This window comes from Crinia signifera, chromosome 19 (assembly GCF_055691185.1).
Source record: "Crinia signifera chromosome 19, ASM5569118v1, whole genome shotgun sequence".
NCBI classification, from domain to species: domain Eukaryota; kingdom Metazoa; phylum Chordata; class Amphibia; order Anura; family Myobatrachidae; genus Crinia; species Crinia signifera.
Genome location: NC_139226.1, coordinates 2,492,867 through 2,513,757, shown reverse-complemented (window position 1 = coordinate 2,513,757; position 20,891 = coordinate 2,492,867). Strand labels below are relative to the sequence as shown.

At 46.1% G+C, this 20,891-nt stretch overlaps 2 protein-coding genes across 2 annotated transcripts in view; one reads left to right on the top strand and one right to left on the bottom strand.

Annotated features, from left to right (window-relative positions):
* Positions 1–4,250, bottom strand: part of USP48 (ubiquitin specific peptidase 48) — a 65,318-nt gene extending 61,068 nt beyond the window's left edge. Inside the window, 1 exon segment of the mRNA XM_083161785.1 lies at positions 4,126–4,250. The gene's annotated coding sequence lies outside the window, so the exon portion shown is untranslated.
* Positions 4,251–16,970: 12,720 nt separating this feature from the next.
* LDLRAD2 (low density lipoprotein receptor class A domain containing 2) overlaps positions 16,971–20,891 on the top strand; it is a 41,095-nt gene continuing 37,174 nt past the window's right edge. The window contains exon 1 of the mRNA XM_083161784.1: positions 16,971–17,762. The gene's annotated coding sequence lies outside the window, so the exon portion shown is untranslated. The remainder of the gene's footprint in view (positions 17,763–20,891) is intronic.

The window sequence follows — 20,891 nt, the reverse complement described above, 5'->3', positions numbered from 1 at the left end:
CGCTGGGGCCTGCCACACCCCCAATCCCTGGAAGCCCCTGATGTGTTGGCACGGCTCTTATGAACCTCCAGCCAGCACACGCGCCTGCAGGAGCACCCGGAGGATGATGAGCAGGCGGCTCGCTAGAGCGGAGGACCCTGCTGCTGGTGAATGGTATTAGCGGTGATGCCCTTCTGCTCCACGGGAGGTTTCTGTCCTTAGGACACCTGCGTTACGGTTTGACAGGTGTACTGCCCCAGTCAAACTCCCCACCTGCCACTGTCCATGACCGTCCTGGCGGAGGGGCCGGGCAGTAGAGGTAGTGCTCGTCCCGCATTATGGAAGGCATGTGCTCTGCAGGGAAGATGAGCACCAGGGACAGGGGGGCTGTGCAGCCCAGTAATCCCAGGGAGCTTGCCAGATCAGGCTGCAGACGATGAGTGCGTGCCGGGCATCGGCGACGGGTGGCTTTCTCCTCCTGCACTCCTACTGGAAAAGGTGAGCGGGGAGATACACAATGCCCGCCATGCCGTTGAGGCTGTCCCATCCCTGGCTTTTATCTGCTTGTGTCATGGCAGATGGTGCCCCTACTCTGTGCGCAATGCACCAGCCAATGGGACCTGGGAGGGCAAGGGGTGACCAGTCGGAAGCTGCCCACAGGGGGGAGGGTGCCCAGAAAGGGGATAATTATTAAGAGACAATGTGAACAAGGGATCAGGTTGCAGAAGGGTGCCCAGAAAGTAGGGATAATCATTAGGGAAGACCGACCAGAGTGTCCAAAAAGTAGGGACAATCATTTATCAATGTATGCAGGGAACACAGAAAGAGGGATCAGGGTGCAGGAGAGTGTCCAGAAAGTAGGGAAAGTTATTTGGGCAATGGATGTAGTGCACTGGCAGCGTCACTCTGGCACAGTCACTCTGGCACAGCTGTATGTCAGCAATGCAGTGATGGAGAAGTGATGTATAGTTTGGGAGATTTGGAACCCACCATGGTTTCCTGGGAGCGGGTCATCTGGAGCTGCGCCCTGTCTGCCGCCGGAGTCGGGGTGAGCACCTGTGCACAGCCGGTGTTAGTAGCCCAGAGTCCATCATGCGCTGCTGCTGTCATTCTCCTGGCTGCGGCCACTACCAGCCCTCATATGCCACCCTCACAGTGCGGCAGTCACAGCCGTGGAACCCAGCGCCATCAAAACAGCCTCCATGAGTACGCTGTATGGCAGTCCACCTTTTTAAATCCTCCCCTGGCCAATACTCCCTGCCTAGTAGTCAAACAAGTAATTATTAATGTTGGTAACAGAATAGGTAATGTCAACTAAATTATTGAGATGAGCTATAAATGCAGCATTTCTAGAATGAAGCAAAAACATTTTTTGGAGGAGGGGTGATATAGTGTTTTAGTGTGTCTGGCTCCTACTTTCATGCTGGCTCCTAGTTTTGAGAGAAATTTGTCAAGCCCTGCCTTAAGGTGTAGGGAAAATAGCAGTATCACTAAATGGCTGGCCTGTTCCCCATCACCATAATGACCTAACATCTATGGGTCCTTATGGTGAAGGGAAAATAGCATAGACAAAGTAAGGCTGGCTAAATACCCTTCACCATAAGGATCCTTATGGTGACAAAAATAACATTATTACTAGAAAGCTGGCCTATTCCCCTTCACCATAAGTACATAACATCTATGGGACCATAAAGGTCCTTACGGTGAAGGAAAAATAGCATTATCACTGTAAAGCTGGCTGTATTCCCTTCGCCATAAGGTCTTAACATCTTTTGGTCCATAATATCCTTATGACGAAGGGAATATAGCATTATCACTGTAAAGCTGGCTATATTCCCTTCGCCATAAGGTCTTAACATCTTTTGGTCCATAATATCCTTATGGCGAAGGGAATATAGCATTATCACTGTAAAGCTGGCTATATACCCTTCGCCATAAGGTGTTAACATCTTTTGGTCCATAATATCCTTATGGCGAAGGGAATATAGCATTATCACTGTAAAGCTGGCTATATTCCCTTCGCCATAAGGTGTTAACATCTTTTGGTCCATAATATCCTTATGGCGAAGGGAATATAGCATTATCACTGTAAAGCTGGCTATATTCCCTTCGCCATAAGGTCTTAACATCTTTTGGTCCATAATATCCTTATGGCGAAGGGAATATAGCATTATCACTGTAAAGCTGGCTATATTCCCTTCGCCATAAGGTCTTAACATCTTTTGGTCCATAATATCCTTATGGCGAAGGGAATATAGCATTATCACTGTAAAGCTGGCTATATACCCTTCGCCATAAGGTGTTAACATCTTTTGGTCCATAATATCCTTATGGCGAAGGGAATATAGCATTATCACTGTAAAGCTGGCTATATTCCCTTCGCCATAAGGTGTTAACATCTTTTGGTCCATAATATCCTTATGGCGAAGGGAATATAGCATTATCACTGTAAAGCTGGCTATATTCCCTTCGCCATAAGGTGTTAACATCTTTTGGTCCATAATATCCTTATGGCGAAGGGAATATAGCATTATCACTGTAAAGCTGGCTATATACCCTTCGCCATAAGGTGTTAACATCTTTTGGTCCATAATATCCTTATGGCGAAGGGAATATAGCATTATCACTGTAAAGCTGGCTATATTCCCTTCGCCATAAGGTGTTAACATCTTTTGGTCCATAATATCCTTATGGCGAAGGGAATATAGCATTATCACTGTAAAGCTGGCTATATTCCCTTCGCCATAAGGTCTTAACATCTTTTGGTCCATAATATCCTTATGGCGAAGGGAATATAGCATTATCACTGTAAAGCTGGCTATATTCCCTTCGCCATAAGGTCTTAACATCTTTTGGTCCATAATATCCTTATGACGAAGGGAATATAGCATTATCACTGTAAAGCTGGCTATATTCCCTTCGCCATAAGGTGTTAACATCTTTTGGTCCATAATATCCTTATGGCGAAGGGAATATAGCATTATCACTGTAAAGCTGGCTATATACCCTTCGCCATAAGGTGTTAACATCTTTTGGTCCATAATATCCTTATGGCGAAGGGAATATAGCATTATCACTGTAAAGCTGGCTATATTCCCTTCGCCATAAGGTGTTAACATCTTTTGGTCCATAATATCCTTATGGCGAAGGGAATATAGCATTATCACTGTAAAGCTGGCTATATTCCCTTCGCCATAAGGTCTTAACATCTTTTGGTCCATAATATCCTTATGGCGAAGGGAATATAGCATTATCACTGTAAAGCTGGCTATATTCCCTTCGCCATAAGGTCTTAACATCTTTTGGTCCATAATATCCTTATGGCGAAGGGAATATAGCATTATCACTGTAAAGCTGGCTATATACCCTTCGCCATAAGGTGTTAACATCTTTTGGTCCATAATATCCTTATGGCGAAGGGAATATAGCATTATCACTGTAAAGCTGGCTATATTCCCTTCGCCATAAGGTGTTAACATCTTTTGGTCCATAATATCCTTATGGCGAAGGGAATATAGCATTATCACTGTAAAGCTGGCTATATTCCCTTCGCCATAAGGTGTTAACATCTTTTGGTCCATAATATCCTTATGGCGAAGGGAATATAGCATTATCACTGTAAAGCTGGCTATATACCCTTCGCCATAAGGTGTTAACATCTTTTGGTCCATAATATCCTTATGGCGAAGGGAATATAGCATTATCACTGTAAAGCTGGCTATATTCCCTTCGCCATAAGGTGTTAACATCTTTTGGTCCATAATATCCTTATGGCGAAGGGAATATAGCATTATCACTGTAAAGCTGGCTATATTCCCTTCGCCATAAGGTCTTAACATCTTTTGGTCCATAATATCCTTATGGCGAAGGGAATATAGCATTATCACTGTAAAGCTGGCTATATTCCCTTCGCCATAAGGTCTTAACATCTTTTGGTCCATAATATCCTTATGGCGAAGGGAATATAGCATTATCTTTATAGAGCTGGCTAATTTCCCTTCGTATGCAGGATCTGACCACTAGGGGCATAAAAGTCCTTACGGTGAAGGGGAATAAGCCTGCTCTCTAGTGATTTAGCTATTTACCCTTCACCATAAGGATCACCTCCTTTCCACGAAGGGCATATAGTCACAACCGGGGGCGGATCTCACAGGCCGCGGTCTCAGGCTGCTGCACAACTTGCGCCGTTGACAGACACAACGTGACGTATGCGTAATGACGTCACTGCCAGGCGGCCAATTGCCTTGTAGCGCGGGCTGCTGTGTCCCACTCCCCACCCAGCCTTCCAGAGTCATTGCGCACTAGCACTGACTGACACTGACTGACTGTATGTATGCTGCGCCACACTGACCGACTGTATGTATGTATGCTGCGCCACACTGACCGACTGTATGTATGCTGCGCCACACTGACTGACTGTATGTATGCTGCGCCACACTGACCGACTGTATGTATGCTGCGCCACACTGACCGACTGTATGTATGCTGCGCCACACTGACCGACTGTATGTATGCTGCGCCACACTGACTGACTGTATGTATGCTGCGCCACACTGACCGACTGTATGTATGCTGCGCCACACTGACCGACTGTATGTATGCTGCGCCACACTGACCGACTGTATGTATGCTGCGCCACAGTGACCGACTGTATGTATGCTGTGCCACAGTGACCGACTGTATGTATGTATGCTGCGCCACACTGACCGACTGTATGTATGTATGCTGCGCCACAGTGACCGACTGTATGTATGCTGCGCCACACTGACTGTATGTATGCTGCGCCACACTGACTGACTGACTGTATGTATGCTGCGCCACACTGACTGACTGTATGTATGCTGCGCCACACTGACCGACTGTATGTATGCTGCGCCACACTGACCGACTGTATGTATGTACGCTGCGCCACACTGACTGACTGTATGTATGCTGCGCCACACTGACCGACTGTATGTATGCTGCGCCACACTGACTGTATGTATGTATACTGCGCCACACTGACTGTATGTATGTATGCTGCGCCACACTGACTGACTGTATGTATGCTGCGCCACACTGACTGACTGTATGTATGCTGCGCCACACTGACCGACTGTATGTATGCTGCGCCACACTGACTGACTGTATGTATGTATACTGCGCCACACTGACTGACTGTATGTATGTATGCTGTGCCACACTGACTGACTGTATGTATGTATGCTGCGCCACACTGACCGACTGTATGTATGCTGCGCCACACTGACTGTATGTATGTATGCTGCGCCACACTGACTGACTGTATGTATGTATGCTGCGCCACACTGACTGACTGTATGTATGCTGCGCCACACTGACTAACTGTATGTATGTATGCTGCGCCACACTGACTGACTGTATGTATGCTGCGCCACACTGACTGTATGTATGTATGCTGCGCCACACTGACTGACTGTCTGTATGTATGCTGCGCCACACTGACAGACTGTATGTATGTATGCTGCGCCACACTGACCAACTGACTGTATGTATGCTGCGCCACACTGACTGACTGTATGTATGCTGCGACACACTGACCGACTGACTGTATGTATGCTGCGCCACACTGACCGACTGACTGTATGTATGCTGCGCCACACTGACTGACTGTATGTATGTATCCTGTGCCACACTGACTGTATTTATGTATGCTGCGCCACACTGACTGACTGTATGTATGTATCCTGTGCCACACTGACTGTATTTATGTATGCTGCGCCACACTGACTGACTGTATGTATGTATGCTGTGCCACACTGACTGTATTTATGTATGCTGCGCCACACTGACTGACTGTATGTATGTATGCTGTGCCACACTGACTGACTGTATGTTGCGCCACACTGACTGACTGTATGTATGCTGCGCCACACTGACTGACTGTATGTATGTATCCTGTGCCACACTGACTGTATTTATGTATGCTGCACCACACTGACTGACTGACTGTATGTATGCTGCGCCACACTGACTGACTGTATGTATGCTGCGCCACACAGACTGACTGTATGTATGCTTTGCCACACTGACTGTATGTATGCTGCGCCACACTGACTAACTGTATGTATGTATGCTGCGCCACACTGACTGACTGTATGTATGTATGCTGCGCCACACTGACTGACTATGTATGCTGCGCCACACTGACTGACTGTATGTATGTATGCTGCGCCACACTGACTGACTGTATGTATGTATGCTGCGCCACACTGTATGTATGTATGTATGCTGCGCCACACTGAATGTATGTATGTATGTAAGCTGCGCCACACTGACTGTATGTATGCTGCGCCACACTGACTATGTATGTATGCTGCGCCACACTGACTGACTGTATGTATGTATGCTGCTCCACACTGACTGACTGTATGTATGTATGCTGCACCAGACTGACTGACTATGTATGTATGTATGTTGCGCCACACTGACCGACTGTATGTATGTATGCTGCGCCACACTGACTGATTGACTGACTATGTATACTGCGCCACACTGACTGACTGACTGTATGTATGCTGCGACACTGACTGACTGTATGTATGTATGTATCCTGTGCCACACTGACTGTATGTATGTATGCTTTGCCACACTGACTGTATGTATGTTGCGCCACACTGACCGACTGTATGTATATATGCTGCGCCACACTGACTGACTGTATGTATGTATGCTGCGCCACACTGTATGTATGTATGCTGCGCCACACTGAATGTATGTATGTAAGCTGCGCCACACTGACTATGTATGCTGCGCCACACTGACTGACTATGTATGTATGCTGCGCCACACTGACTGACTGTATGTATGTATGCTGCACCACACTGACTGACTATGTATGTATGTATGTATGTTGCGCCACACTGACCGACTGTATGTATGTATGCTGCGCCACACTGACTGATTGACTGTATGTATACTGCGCCACACTGACTGACTGACTGACTGTATGCTGCGCCACACTGACTGACTGTATGTATGTATGTATCCTGTGCCACACTGACTGACTGTATGTATGTATGTATCCTGTGCCACACTGACTGTATGTATGTATGCTTTGCCACACTGACTGTATGTATGTTGCGCCACACTGACCGACTGTATGTATGTATGCTGCGCCACACTGACTGACTGACTATGTATGTATCTATCCTGTGCCACACTGACTGTATGTATGTATGCTTCGCCACACTGACTGACTGTATGTATGTTGCGCCACACTGACCGACTGTATGTATGCTGCGCCACACTGACCGACTGTATGTATGCTGCGCCACACTGACTGACTGTATGTATGCTGCGCCACACTGACTGACTGTATGTATGTATCCTGTGCCACACTGACTGTATGTATGCTGTGCCACACTGACTGACTGTATGTATGCTTCGCCACACTGACTGACTGTATGCTGCGCCACACTGACTGATTGACTGTATGTATGTATACTGCACCACACTGACTGACTGTATGTATGCTGCGCCACACTGACTGACTGTATGTATGCTGCGCCACACTGACTGTATGTATGCTGCGCCACACTGACTGACTGTATGTATGTATTCTGTGCCACACTGACTGTATGTATGTATGCTGCGCCACACTGACTGACTGTATGTATGTATGCTGCGCCACACTGTCTGTATGTATGTATGCTGCACCACACTGACTGTATGTATGTATGCTGCGCCACACTGACTGACTGTAGGTATGTATGCTGCGCCACACTCACTGTATGTATGTATGTATGCTGCGCCACACTGACTGACTGTATGTATGTATGCTGTGCCACACTGACTGACTATGTATGTATGCTGCACCACACTGACTGACTGTTTGTATGTATGCTGCGCCACACTGACTGACTGTATGTATGCTGCGCCACACTCACTGTATGTATGTATGCTGCGCCACACTGACTGTATGTATGCTGCGCCACACTGACTGACTGTATGTATATATACTGCGCCACACTGACTGACTGACTATGTATATATGTATGTTGCACCATACTGACTGTATGTATGTATGCTGCGCCACACTGACTGACTGTATGTATACTGCGCCACACTGACTGACTGTATGTATGCTGCGCCACACTGACTGTATGTATGTATGCTTCGCCACACTGACTGACTGTATGTATGTTGCGCCACACTTACCGACTGTATGTATGTATGCTGCGCCACACTGACTAACTGTATGTATGTATGTATCCTGTGCCACACTGACTGTATGTATGCTGTGCCACACTGACTGACTGTATGTATGCTTCGCCACACTGACTGATTGATTGACTGACTGACTGTATGTATGTATCCTGCGCCACACTGACTGACTGTATGTATGCTGCGCCACACTGACTGACTGTATGTATGCTGCGCCATACTGACTGTATGTATGTATGCTGCGCCACACTGACTGACTATGTATGTATGTATCCTGTGCCACACTGACTGACTATATGTGTATGCTGCGCCACACTGACTGTATGTATGTATGCTGCGCCACACTGGCTGTATGTATGCTGCGCCACACTGACTGACTGTATGTATGCTGCGCCACACTGATTGACTGACTATGTATGTATACTGCGCCACACTGACTGTATGTATGTATGCTGCGCCACACTGACTGACTGTATGTATGTATGCTTCATCACACTGACTGACTGTATGCTGTGCCGTACTGACTGACTATGTATGTATGCTGCGCCACACTGACTGGTCAGACTTGTATGTATGCTGCACCACACTGACTGTATGTATGTATGTATGCTGCACCACACTGGTTGACTGTATGTATGTATGCTGCGCCACACTGACTTACTGTATGTATGCTGCTGGTTTTAGATAGAGGGTGGGTTGGCACAGGCTGGATAAATTTTATGTATATATTACATTACAGGGTTAAGGGTAATTGATGATGACCAACATAAGAGATGGCAGTCCAGGGAGAGCCTGATTAGCAAAAGTTGGTTGGTGGTGCTCCCAAAGAAAGTTCAGAACATACACTGAAAAGGGTTGTCTAAGAAGGAAGACTAAAGGGAACTGGTAAGGTTTTTTGGGGCACGCTTATTATAAGCGTGCCCCAAAAAACCTTACTGGTTCCCTTTAGTCTTCCTTCTTAGACAACCCTTTTCAGTGTATGTATGCTGCGCCATACTGACTTTATGTATGCTGCGCCACACTGACTGACTGTATGCTGTGCCGTACTGACTGACTATATATGTATGCTGTGCTGGACGGACTATGTATGTATGCTGCGCCACACTGACTGTATGTATGTATGCTGCGCCACACTGACTGACTGAATGTATGGATGTATGCTGCGCCACACTGACTGTATGCTGTACTGACTGACTATGTATGTATGCTGTGCTGGACTGACTGACTATGTATGTATGTATGCTGCGCCACACTGAGTAACTGACTGTATGTATGCTGCGCCACACTGACTGACCGACTGTATGCTGTGCCGTACTGACTGACTATGTATGTGTGCTGGACTGAATGACTATGTATGTATGCTGCGCCACACTGACTGACTTGACTGTATGTATGCTGCGCCATACTGACTGTATGCTGTGTCGTACTGACTGACTATGTATGTATGCTGTGCTGTCATACTATGTGCTGTATGTATGCTGTGCCAGACTGACTGTTGTATTGTATGCTGTGCCACACTGACTGACTATCGTATTGGGTACTTATGCATGATGGGGCGGAGGCTCCCCGTTCTGGGCTCAGAGTGGGGGTTGCCTCCTGCAGTTTCGGGGCAGGTGGAAAGATTCCACCGGGGATCCTTGGGTTTATTCCATTGTTTCCAAAGGTTACCGGATAAATCTCAGGGGCATCCCTCCAAAGAGATTTCTTCCTACTCTTCCTACTTTACCATGGACCGCATCTCTGAGGTCCACGCTTCTGGGGGCAGCTTTGTTACTCAAAGAGAATGGGGTAGTGGTCCCGGTACCTCAGGAGGAAAGGAACAAGGGATTTTATTCAATCCTTTTCTTAGTCCCCAAACCAGACCGGTCTTTCAGACCTATTCTAAATTTGAAATCTTTAAGTCTTCATCTATGGGTGGATCGTTTTCGCATGGAGTCTCTGCGCTCAGTGCTCTTAAGCATAGAGCCGGGAGAGTTTCTGGCATCTGTGGATATTCAAGATGCGTACCTCCATGTAACCATTTACAAAAAACATCAGTCCCTACTCTGGTTTGCAATAAGAACCATTGGCAGTTTCAAGCTCTGCCGTTTGGTCTGGCAACAGCTCCAAGGGTATTCACAAAAGTGATGGCGGTCATGGCTGCAGCCCTCAGACTGAAAGGAATAATAATTATACCTTATCTGGACGACCTTTTATTCAAGGCGGAGTCAGCGTGAAGCTTCAGGAACATCTGAGCATCAATTCTTACGAGATCAGGGGTGGGTGCTAAATCTCCCCAAGTCTCATTGGACACCCACGCAGAGTGGGACGTTCCCTTTGCTCCTGGGATTGGCTGGTCATTACGACTGATGCCAGTCTCAGGGGTTGGGGGGCGGTAGTTCTTCACCTACGGTTACAGGGTCTCTGGTCCAGGGAAGAATCCAATCTCCCTATCAATATCTTGGAACTTCGGGCAGTGTGGAATGCTTTGCTACAGGCGGAAGAATTTCTGAAAGGATCACCGCTACGAGTACAGTCTGACAATGCCACAACAGTGGCTTACCTGAATCAACAGGGCGGAACTCGCAGTAAGATGGCAATGAAGGAGGTATTGCAGATTTTCAACTGGGTAGAAATCAATATTCCAATAGTCGGCTGTATTCATTCCGGGGATCCGGAATGTGGAAGCGGATTTCCTCAGAAGGGTGGATCTGCTGGAGGGAGAATGGGCACTTCATCAGGAAGTTTTCCAGGAGATTGTGAATCCGCTGGGGTATACCAGAGATAGACCTAACGGCGCCAAGGAGCAACTGTCAGGTACCAAGGTTTTGTTCCCGGTCAAGGGACCCGACAGCTTGGGCAGTGGATGCCATGACGATTCCTTGGCGTTTAAACCAGGTCTACATATTTCCCCCATTTCCAATGATCCCGAGGGTACTGAAGGGCCAGTGCCTGCAAGCTATTCTGATTGCACCAGATTGGCCCAGGAGGTCGTGGTACTCCGACATACTGAGATTGTCGACGGACTCTTGGCGTCTTCATCTTTGACCGGATTTGTTAAAGCAAGGGCCGTTTCTACACCTGGACCATCACAACGGATCGCATGTGTCCCTGCCGCCGGAAAGGTCCCGGCGGCTTGCAGTCCATCGGGTGTCCGTACACTGCTGCGAGACGTCGCAGGCAGTGTATGGGCACCTTTAGACTTTTTGCAATCTGGACTGAAAAAACACTTATCGTCAAGTTCATTAAAGGTACAAATATCAGCCCTGGCAGCTATACTAGCTTAGAATATTGCTATACTAGCTTAGAATATATACGTTGGTTTGTTCAGTCCATGGGACTTGAATCTAGGGCTGAATGCATGGCCATGACCTCTTCATCTCTCACAACTTTATCCTGCTGGCCATTACAGAAACCTGGCTCACACAGTCAGACACGGCCTCGCCTGCAGCACTGTCACATGGTGGTTTCCACTTCACTCACACCTCCAGACCTGGTGACTGTAAAGGAGGTGGGGTAGGTATTTTACTGTCCCAATTCTTCAGTTCTACCACCAGTTCCTTCACTCACATTCACATCATTTGAAGTTCACTCTTTTAGGATTCCCCCCCCCCTTTCTCTCTGCGTGTTGCTGCTATGTTTCGCCCACCTGGGCTTCCCAAAACTTGGAAGATTTCTCTGCTTGGCTCCCCCATTTGTTATCCTCTGACATCTCCACTATTATCCTGGGTGACTTCAATATCGCTATTGACAGTCCACCATCTCTGCATGCTTCCAAACTCCTCTCTCTAACCTCCTCTCTTGGCCTCTCCCAGGGGTCTGACGCCTCTACTCATGAGCTTGACCTTGTTTTCACCAAGCTGTGCTCAGTCTCTGATTTTACTAACACTCCCTTCCCTCTCTCTGATCATAATCTCATCACCCTCTCACTCTCCTCCATTACCCCAAGCTTGCTGACAAAGAAATCATGCAAGCCTACTATAACCTGCAGAAATACTAATGCTATTAATTTTCCACAACTTTCCACCTCCCTGCAACAACAGCTCTCTGTAATTTCTACATTTACCTCTCCTGACTCTGCTGTTTCCCACCTGTACCAGACTCTTATAACAGCCCTTGATGAAGTGGCTCCAGCTACCCATTACACCCCACATAGGCTTAGATGCCAACCGTGGCACTCCAAAACAACAAGACAACTACGAAATCAGTCACGTAAAATAGAACGCCAATGTCGTAAATCTCATAATATAACTGATTTCCTCACATATAAGACTAGCTACCACTCCTACTGCAATGCTTTGGACACTGCCAAACAAACATACTACCAATCTCTTATCTCTTCTCATGCCACCAACCCTAAGCGACTTTTTAACACATTTAAGTCTCTTCTGTACCCTCCCGCTCCTCCCCCACCGGCTACCATCAGTGCATAAGAACTTGCCTCCTACTTTAAGGACAAGATTGATAACATCCGAGTATGATCTTCCACAACCTCTAATCCACTTTTTTGCCCACCTCAACCCTCTGGCACTTTCTCTTCATTTGAGCCCACAACTGAAAAAGGAGTATCCACACTCTTCTTATCCTCCTACTCTACTACCTCTCCCCTCGATCCTATACCTGGAAGTCATTAAGGGGGAAATTTACTAAGAAAAATTTGAGAAAAAAATTTGTATTTTGATACGAAAATACAATTTTTTTGGCGTATACGTATTCGTATTGATGGGACATTGGTATTTGTATTTACAAATACGAATGATTACACCATCGATAGAATACGACAGAAAATACCATTCAAAAGAATTATTTTTTACCATACGGCTGGTATGCAGTCGTATTAATTCATATTAAGAATACCAGTACAATTTTTTTTTATTCGTATTCTTAGTAAATTTCCCCCTAAAACTCTATCTCCTGTGCTTATCCCAACCTTAACTAATATCTGCAATCTTTTTTTTTTTATTAACTTTTTATTGAAATGTTGCATTGCAGGTATAGAGTTATCTCACCATAATTGTTTCATTCAAGACACTGCACATTTTCAACAATAAACATTAGTAAGATTTGTTTGAACAATATTAAATTTTTTGTTACACAATCAAAGCGTAGATCTACAATCATATTTTCAAATAATAATGCGTGAAAACTTGAATAAACTCATCTATTGTTTGATCCTCATTAGGCACATCAAACAAATAGTATTATGATGATTACAGTAATAAACAATAATGACAACAGTGACAGCTGGGAGTCCGGAGTCTAAAAAGCCCATCAGTAAAAACCGAAAATAGCCATTCAAAATAATAGGGAGGTCACCTACAAGTAATCTCCTCTCATACCATACTGTGTGGCTTCAATCCTTCAAAACTCTATGAGCAGGGTGGCTATATAACTCTCCCAGGTTTCAAAGAATCTAGGGGTTAATTTGTCTAAAGTCGTTTTAAGCCAATGAGATGTGGTGAAGCTTAGTTTTGAAGAGAGCAATAGAGGGGGGTTGAGGAGAAATCCATCCCTGTAATATAGTTAAGCAAGCAACAGCATTTACTGCCAATAATAATTGTGGGAATGATCCCAAATATAGCCCATTCTGCATTGAAAGGTATATAATTTACTAAGTGTTCCATGACAAATCGGCATGTTTTCGACCAGAAACGGTGTGCTAGTGGACAGGACCAGAGACAGTGAAAAACAAAACAACCTCTATCTCTCAGCTCCCATGCCTCTCCAAGCTAGAGTCGAGAGAGACTTGTCTACTCTCTCCTCACACACTTTCTTAACTCTCATACCCTATTAGACCCGCTTCAGTCAGGCTTTCGTTCCCAATACTCCACTGAGACAGCACTAACTAAAGTGGTGAATGATCTGGTAACAGCCAAGTCTCAAGGCCATTACTACTTCTTCTTCTAGATCTTTCTGCTGCGTATGACACTGGATCACACTCTTCTCTTACACACACTGCACTCCCTACGTATTAATTATACAGCCCTTTCCTGGTTATCATCTTACCTATCTGATCGCTCTTTCACTGTTCGCTTCTCTGACTCTACTTCCTCTTCACTACCTCTGTCAGTTGGAGTTCCTCAAGGCTCAGTCTTAGGTCCTCTGCTTTTCTGAATCTATACCTCATCTCTTTGCAAACTAATCAGCTCTTTCGGATTTCAGTATCACTTATATGCAGACGATACTCAAATCTATCCCCAGAGTTGTCACCAGCGGTCTTGGGCCGAGTCTCTGAATGCCTCTCTGCCATCTCATCTTGGATGTATTCTCGCCACCTCAAACTGAAGATTTCCAAAATGGAATTATTTATATTCCCACCGACCAAGAGCAGTTACTAACCTAATATCTCTATCACTGTTGACTACTCGACAATCTACCCTACCCCACAAGCTCATTGCTCCGTCATTCTCGACTCTGAACTGTCCTTTTATCCCCACATTCAATTGGTCTCCAAATCATGTTACATGCATCTAAAAAGTATATCCAAAATACAACCCTATTTCACACAATACACTACTAAATCTCTTATCCATGCACTCATTCTATCCCGCATTGATTATTGCAATAGTCTCCTAACTGGTCTTCCCAAGAACAGACTTTCGCCACTGCAATCTATTCTAAATGCTGTTGCTTGGCTGATCTTCCTAGCAAGGCTTCTCTGTTCTGCATGGATCACTAGCTCCCATTCACTAGTACAGGACTTTCATCGGGCTGCTCCCATCCTATGGAATGCCCTTCCACGCACAATAAGACTCTCCACTAGCCTACAAACTTTCAAGTGTTCCCTGAAAACTCACCTCTTCAGGCAAGCCTATCATATTTATATACCGCACACATAACCCTCTGAGGCACTTATATAGCTTCCCTTCTGGACTTGGTAACTGCTATGCTATTACTGGTGCCTGTCCTTGTGTTTCCCTCCTACTGTATGTCCCTATAGATTGTAAGCTTGCAGCAGGACCCTCCTACCTCCAAGTCTGTCTGTTGTTACAAAGTTTTTACTCAACAAAACACAACGGAATCGGTACTCTTTACCTAGAAGGGTGCCCACGATTTTGATCTTGGGCATCGTAAGGTAAAAAAATTGCGTCGGTCGCATCGCATGCGACCAAAAAAATCGCATGCGATGCGACCGACGCAATTGACCCAATTTTCCATAGGGAACAATGTTAAATGTAGACAGGTGTGGGTGGGGCACCCTGCGCTTACTGACCAGAATATAATAGGAGATGGAAAGTACAAGTGAGATAAAAAGATTGAGAAATACGAAATTAAATTACCTTACACAAAGTGTGATAAAATAAAATAATAATTTATTCAAAAACTGATAATGTGCACAATAAGCACCACAAGGATATTCTAGTGGTTTAGCATATATAAAAAAGAGAGCTATTAAAACATCTAATACCGGTATACAAATGGACACAAGGGGACTGGGTAACATAGACAAAACAATACATGTAAAAGTCCAGTACCGGTATAGTCCTTGTTCAGCAGCAGCTGAATTTGGCTCCTTTATGTGGAGAGGTGTCAGAGTCAATAAAAATATGAGTACCTGGTATTCCAAAAATTGCAGGGGGTGTCTGCCGGCAGACTTACCCTTCTAAGCCGTGTGTGTACGACGGCAATATCAGGGTATCCACAGCATCAACTAGTTTCGCCCACGGGCTTCTTCAGGATGGTGAAGAAGCCCGTGGGCGAAACTAGTTGATGCTGTGGATATCCTGATATTGCCGTCGTACACACACAGCTTAGAAGGGTAAGTCTGCCGGCAGACACCCCCTGCAATTTTTGGAATACCAGGTACTCATATTTTTATTGACTCTGACACCTCTCCACATAAAGGAGCCAAATTCAGCTGCTGCTGAACAAGGACTATACCGGTACTGGACTTTTACATGTATTGTTTTGTCTATGTTACCCAGTCCCCTTGTGTCCATTTGTATACCGGTATTAGATGTTTTAATAGCTCTCTTTTTTATATATGCTAAACCACTAGAATATCCTTGTGGTGCTAATTGTGCACATTATCAGTTTTTGAATAAATTATTATTTTATTTTATCACACTTTGTGTAAGGTAATTTAATTTCGTATTTCTCAATCTTTTTATCTCACTTGTACTTTCCATCTCCTATTATATTCTGGTCAGTAAGCGCAGGGTGCCCCACCCACACCTGTCTACACTTACGTCTATCGGGTATTAAGTAGTGTACCCGTACACCCAGCTGCTACATCCAGAATAATAGGTCTGTGGCGCAGTAATCTCACTACCTACCCGTAACCAACAATGTTAAATGGCCCACAGAGGCCAAATAGGCACCCTGAAGTGTGAAATGGCTCCCCCAATTGTTAACGCCACCCCACGATCAACGTCAACCCGAAGCGTGGCGAGCGCAGCGGTACGCGTCCTACGACCTTTTCATACCCCACTATCCAGGTCGGCGTGGAGTTGAGAATAGAAAGTGTGGCGAGCGGAGGCGGACACCTTCACAGGTTTACGCCTCCCCTCGCGGGCTTCACAGGTGTCCGCGTCCCCTCGCGAGGCTCGCTGTGCTCGCCACACTTCGGGCTCGCTGCGCTCGCCACACTTTCTATTCTCAACTCCACGCCGACGTGGATAGTGGGGGTATGAAAAGGTCGTAGGACGCGTACCGCTTCGGGTTGACGTTGATCGTGGGGTGGCGTTAACAATTGGGGGGGCCATTTCACACTTCAGGGTGCCTATTTGGCCTCTGTGGGCCATTTAACATTGTTCCCTATGGAAAATCGGGTCATTTGGGACATTTAACATTGTTCCCTATGGGAAATCGCGGTAATCGCGTCGGTCGCATCGCATGCGATTTTTTTGGTACATGCGATGGGCGCCCTCCTAGGTAAAGAGTACCACGAAAACTGCTGCGCTATATAAGAAACTAAATAAATAATAAATGGGCAGATGTGCCCTTCAGACCATTACGGGACATTCCATTTAAGCTACTGATGTGGAAGGTAGTATTCTTAGTCGCTGTAACGTCGGTGAGAAGGGTTTCCGAGTTGCAAGCGTTGTGGGCGGAACAGCCCTTCCAGAATTTTCTTAATGTTAAAGTGGTACTGCGTACCAATCCTCAATTTTTGCAGTTGTGTCGGATGTTGACATAAATCAGGAGATAGTTCTATCTCCTTTTGTGCAAATCCGAGCAATCTTAAAGTGGCTGAATAAGCTTGATGCGGTGAGGGCCCTGAGAGTATATGTACAAAGATCGGAGGTCGTTAGGAAAACAAAGAGGTTGTTCATGCTAACAGAAGGCAAAAAAAAAGGGCATGGAGCGTCAAAAGTCATGATTGCTAGATGGATTATAACTTGTATTTCAGAGGCTTCTAAAACGAATAAGCAAGAATCCCCAAAGAGGTTGAATGCGCATTTGACTAGGGCCATGGCAGCTTCCTGGGCAGAGAAAGGATCTGCATTGATCACTGATTTATGTAAAGCTGCGGGTTGGGCTTCGGCTCATGCGTTTACCAAGCACTATACAATTTATGTTCTATCATCAGCAGATGGCAGGTTTGGGAGAAAAGTTCTCAGTGCTGTAATATGAAAAGAAAAAGGGGAAAGAAAGATGGATCGTCTTCATTTCTGTTGGTATGTATAGTATATGTTATATCCCACCCAGGGAATTAACTGCTGGGGTATTACCCACATGTGATGACTGCCATGGGGGATCTAGAAGAAAGGTCAGGAAAGGCTAGCCAGGTTAGGTATGGTAATATTGGGCTATGAGGAAAGGCTATCTAGGTTAGGTATGGCTACATTGGGCTATGAGGAAAGGCTAGCCAGGATAGCTATGGTTACATTGGGCTACGAGGAAAGACTAGCCAGGTTAGGTGTGGTTACATTGGTCTACGAGGAAAGACTAGCCAGGTTAGGTGTGGTTACATTGGGCTACGAGGAAAGACTAGCCAGGTTAGGGGTGGTTACATTGGGCTATGAGGTAAGACTAGTGAGGTCTGGTGTGATTACATTGGGCTATGAGGATAGGCTAGCCAGGTTAGGAGTGGTTACATTGGGCTATGAGAAAAGACTAGCGAGGTCTGGTGTGATTACATTGGGCTATGAGGAAAGGCTAGCCAGGTTAGGGGTGGTTACATTGGGCTGTGAGGAAAGACTAGCCAGGTTAGAGGTTGGTTACGTTGGGCTATGAGGAAAGGCTAGCCAGGTTAGGGGTGGTTACATTGGGCTATGAGGAAAGACTAGCGAGGTCTGTTGTGATTACATTGTGCTATGAGGATAGGCTAGCCAGGTTAGGTGTTCCATTGGGATATGAGGAAAGGCTAGCCAGGTTAAGTGTGGTTACATTGGGCTATGATGAAAGGCTAGCCAGGTCAGGTATGGTTACATTGGGCTATGGGGAAAGGCTAGCCAGGATAGCTATGGTTACATTGGGCTGTGAGGAATGACTAGCCAGGTGAGGTATGGTTACATTGGGCTACGAGGAAAGGCTAGCCAGGATAGATATGTTTACATTGGGCTATGAGGAAAGGCTAGCCAGGTTAGGTGTGGTTACATTGGACTATGAGGAAAGACTAGCGAGGTCTGGTGTGATTACATTGGGCTATGAGGATAGGCTAGCCAGGTTAGGAGTGGTTACATTGGGCTATGAGGAAAGACTAGCGAGGTCTGGTGTGATTACATTGGGCTATGAGGATAGGCTAGCCAGGTTAGGAGTGGTTACATTGGGCTATGAGGAAAGACTAGCGAGATCTGGTGGCTATGAGGATAGGCTAGCCAGGTTAGGGGTGGTTACATTGGGCTATGAGGAAAGGCTAGCCAGGTTAGGTGTGGTTACATTGGGCTATGAGGAAAGGCTAGCCAGGTTAGGTGTGGTTACATTGGGCTATGAAGAACGACTAGCCAGGTCAGGTGTGGTTACTTTGGGCTATGAGGAAAGGCTAGCCAGGTTAGGGGTGGTTACATTGGGCTATGAGGAAAGGCTTGCCAGGTTAGGGGTGGTTACATTGGGCTATGAGGAACGGCTAGCCAGATTAGGGGTGGTTACATTGGGCTATGAGGTAAGACTAGCGAGGTCTGGTGTGATTACATTGGGCTATGAGGAAAGACTAGCGAGGTCTGGTGTGATTACATTGGGCTATGAGGATAGGCTAGCCAGGTTAGGTGTTTCATTGTGATATGAGGCTAGCCAGGTTAGGTGTGGTTACATTGGGCTATGATGAAAGGCTAGCCAGGTCAGGTATGGTTACATTGGGCTATGAGGAAAGGCTAGCCAGGATAGCTATGGTTACATTGGGCTGTGAGGAATGACTAGCCAGGTTAGGTATGGTTACATTGGGCTACGAGGAAAGGCTAGCCAGGATAGATATGGTTACATTGGGCTGTGAGGAAAGACTAGCCAGGTTAGGGGTGGTTACATTGGGCTATGAGGAAAGGCTAGCCAGGTTAGGTGTGGTTACATTGGACTATGAGGAAAGACTAGCGAGGTCTGGTGTGATTACATTGGGCTATGAGGATAGGCTAGCCAGGTTAGGAGTGGTTACATTGGGCTATGAGGAAAGACTAGCAAGGTCTGGTGTGGTTACATTGGGCTATGAGGAAAGGCTAGCCAGGTTAGGGGTGGTTACATTGGGCTATGAGGAAAGGCTAGCCAGGTTAGGGGTGGTTACATTGGGCTATGAGGAACGGCTAGCCAGGTTAGGTGTGGTTACATTGGGCTATGAGGAACGACTAGCCAGGTCAGGTGTGGTTACATTGGGCTATGAGGAACGGCTAGCCAGGTCAGGTGTGGTTACATTGGGCTATGAGGAACGGCTAGCCAGGTCAGGTGTGGTTACATTGGGCTATGAGGAAAGGCTAGCCAGGTTAGTGGTGGTTACATTGGGCTATGAGGAAAGGCTAGCCAGGTTAGGTGTGATTACATTGGGCTATGAGGATAGGCTAGCCAGGTTAGGTGTGGTTGTATTGTGCTATGAGGAAAGGCTAGCCAGGTTAGGTGTGGTTACATTGGGATATGAGGAAAGGCTAGCCAGGTTAGGTGTGGTTACATTGGGCTATGAGGAAAAGCTAGCCAGGTTAGGGGTGGTTACATTGGGCTATGAGGAACGGCTAGCCAGATTAGGGGTGGTTACATTGGGCTATGAGGAAAGGCTAGCCAGGTTAGGTGTGGTTACATTGGGCTATGAGGAAAGGCTAGCCAGGTTAGGGGTGGTAACATTGGGATATGAGAAAAGGCTAGCCAGGTTAGGGGTGGTTACATTGGGCTATAAGGAAAGGCTAGCCAGGTTAGGTGTGGTTACATTGGGCTATGAGGAAAGGCTAGCCAGGTTAGGTGTGGTTACATTGGGCTATGAGGAAAGGCTAGCCACATTAGATGTGGTTACATTGGGCTATAAGGAAAGGCTAGCCAGGTTAGGGGTGGTTACATTGGGCTATGAGGAACGGCTAGCCAGGATAGATATGGTTACATTGGGCTGTGAGGAAAGAATAGCAAGGTTAGGTGTGGTAAGGTTATATTCCTCATCATGAACTAGAGTGGATCAGTTAAAAATAGGACAGCTATTTTTGGGTCATTTGGGAGTCTAGATTACAACAGATAGGCAGTAGCCTCATGTGGGTCATCACGGTAGGAAATCATATATAGGTTGAACTTGATGGACTACAGTCTTTTTTCAACTACTATGGAACTATACTGTACTGACTGCTGTCTACTACTGGCTATTACTGTACTATACTGTACTGACTGCTGTCTACTACTGGCTA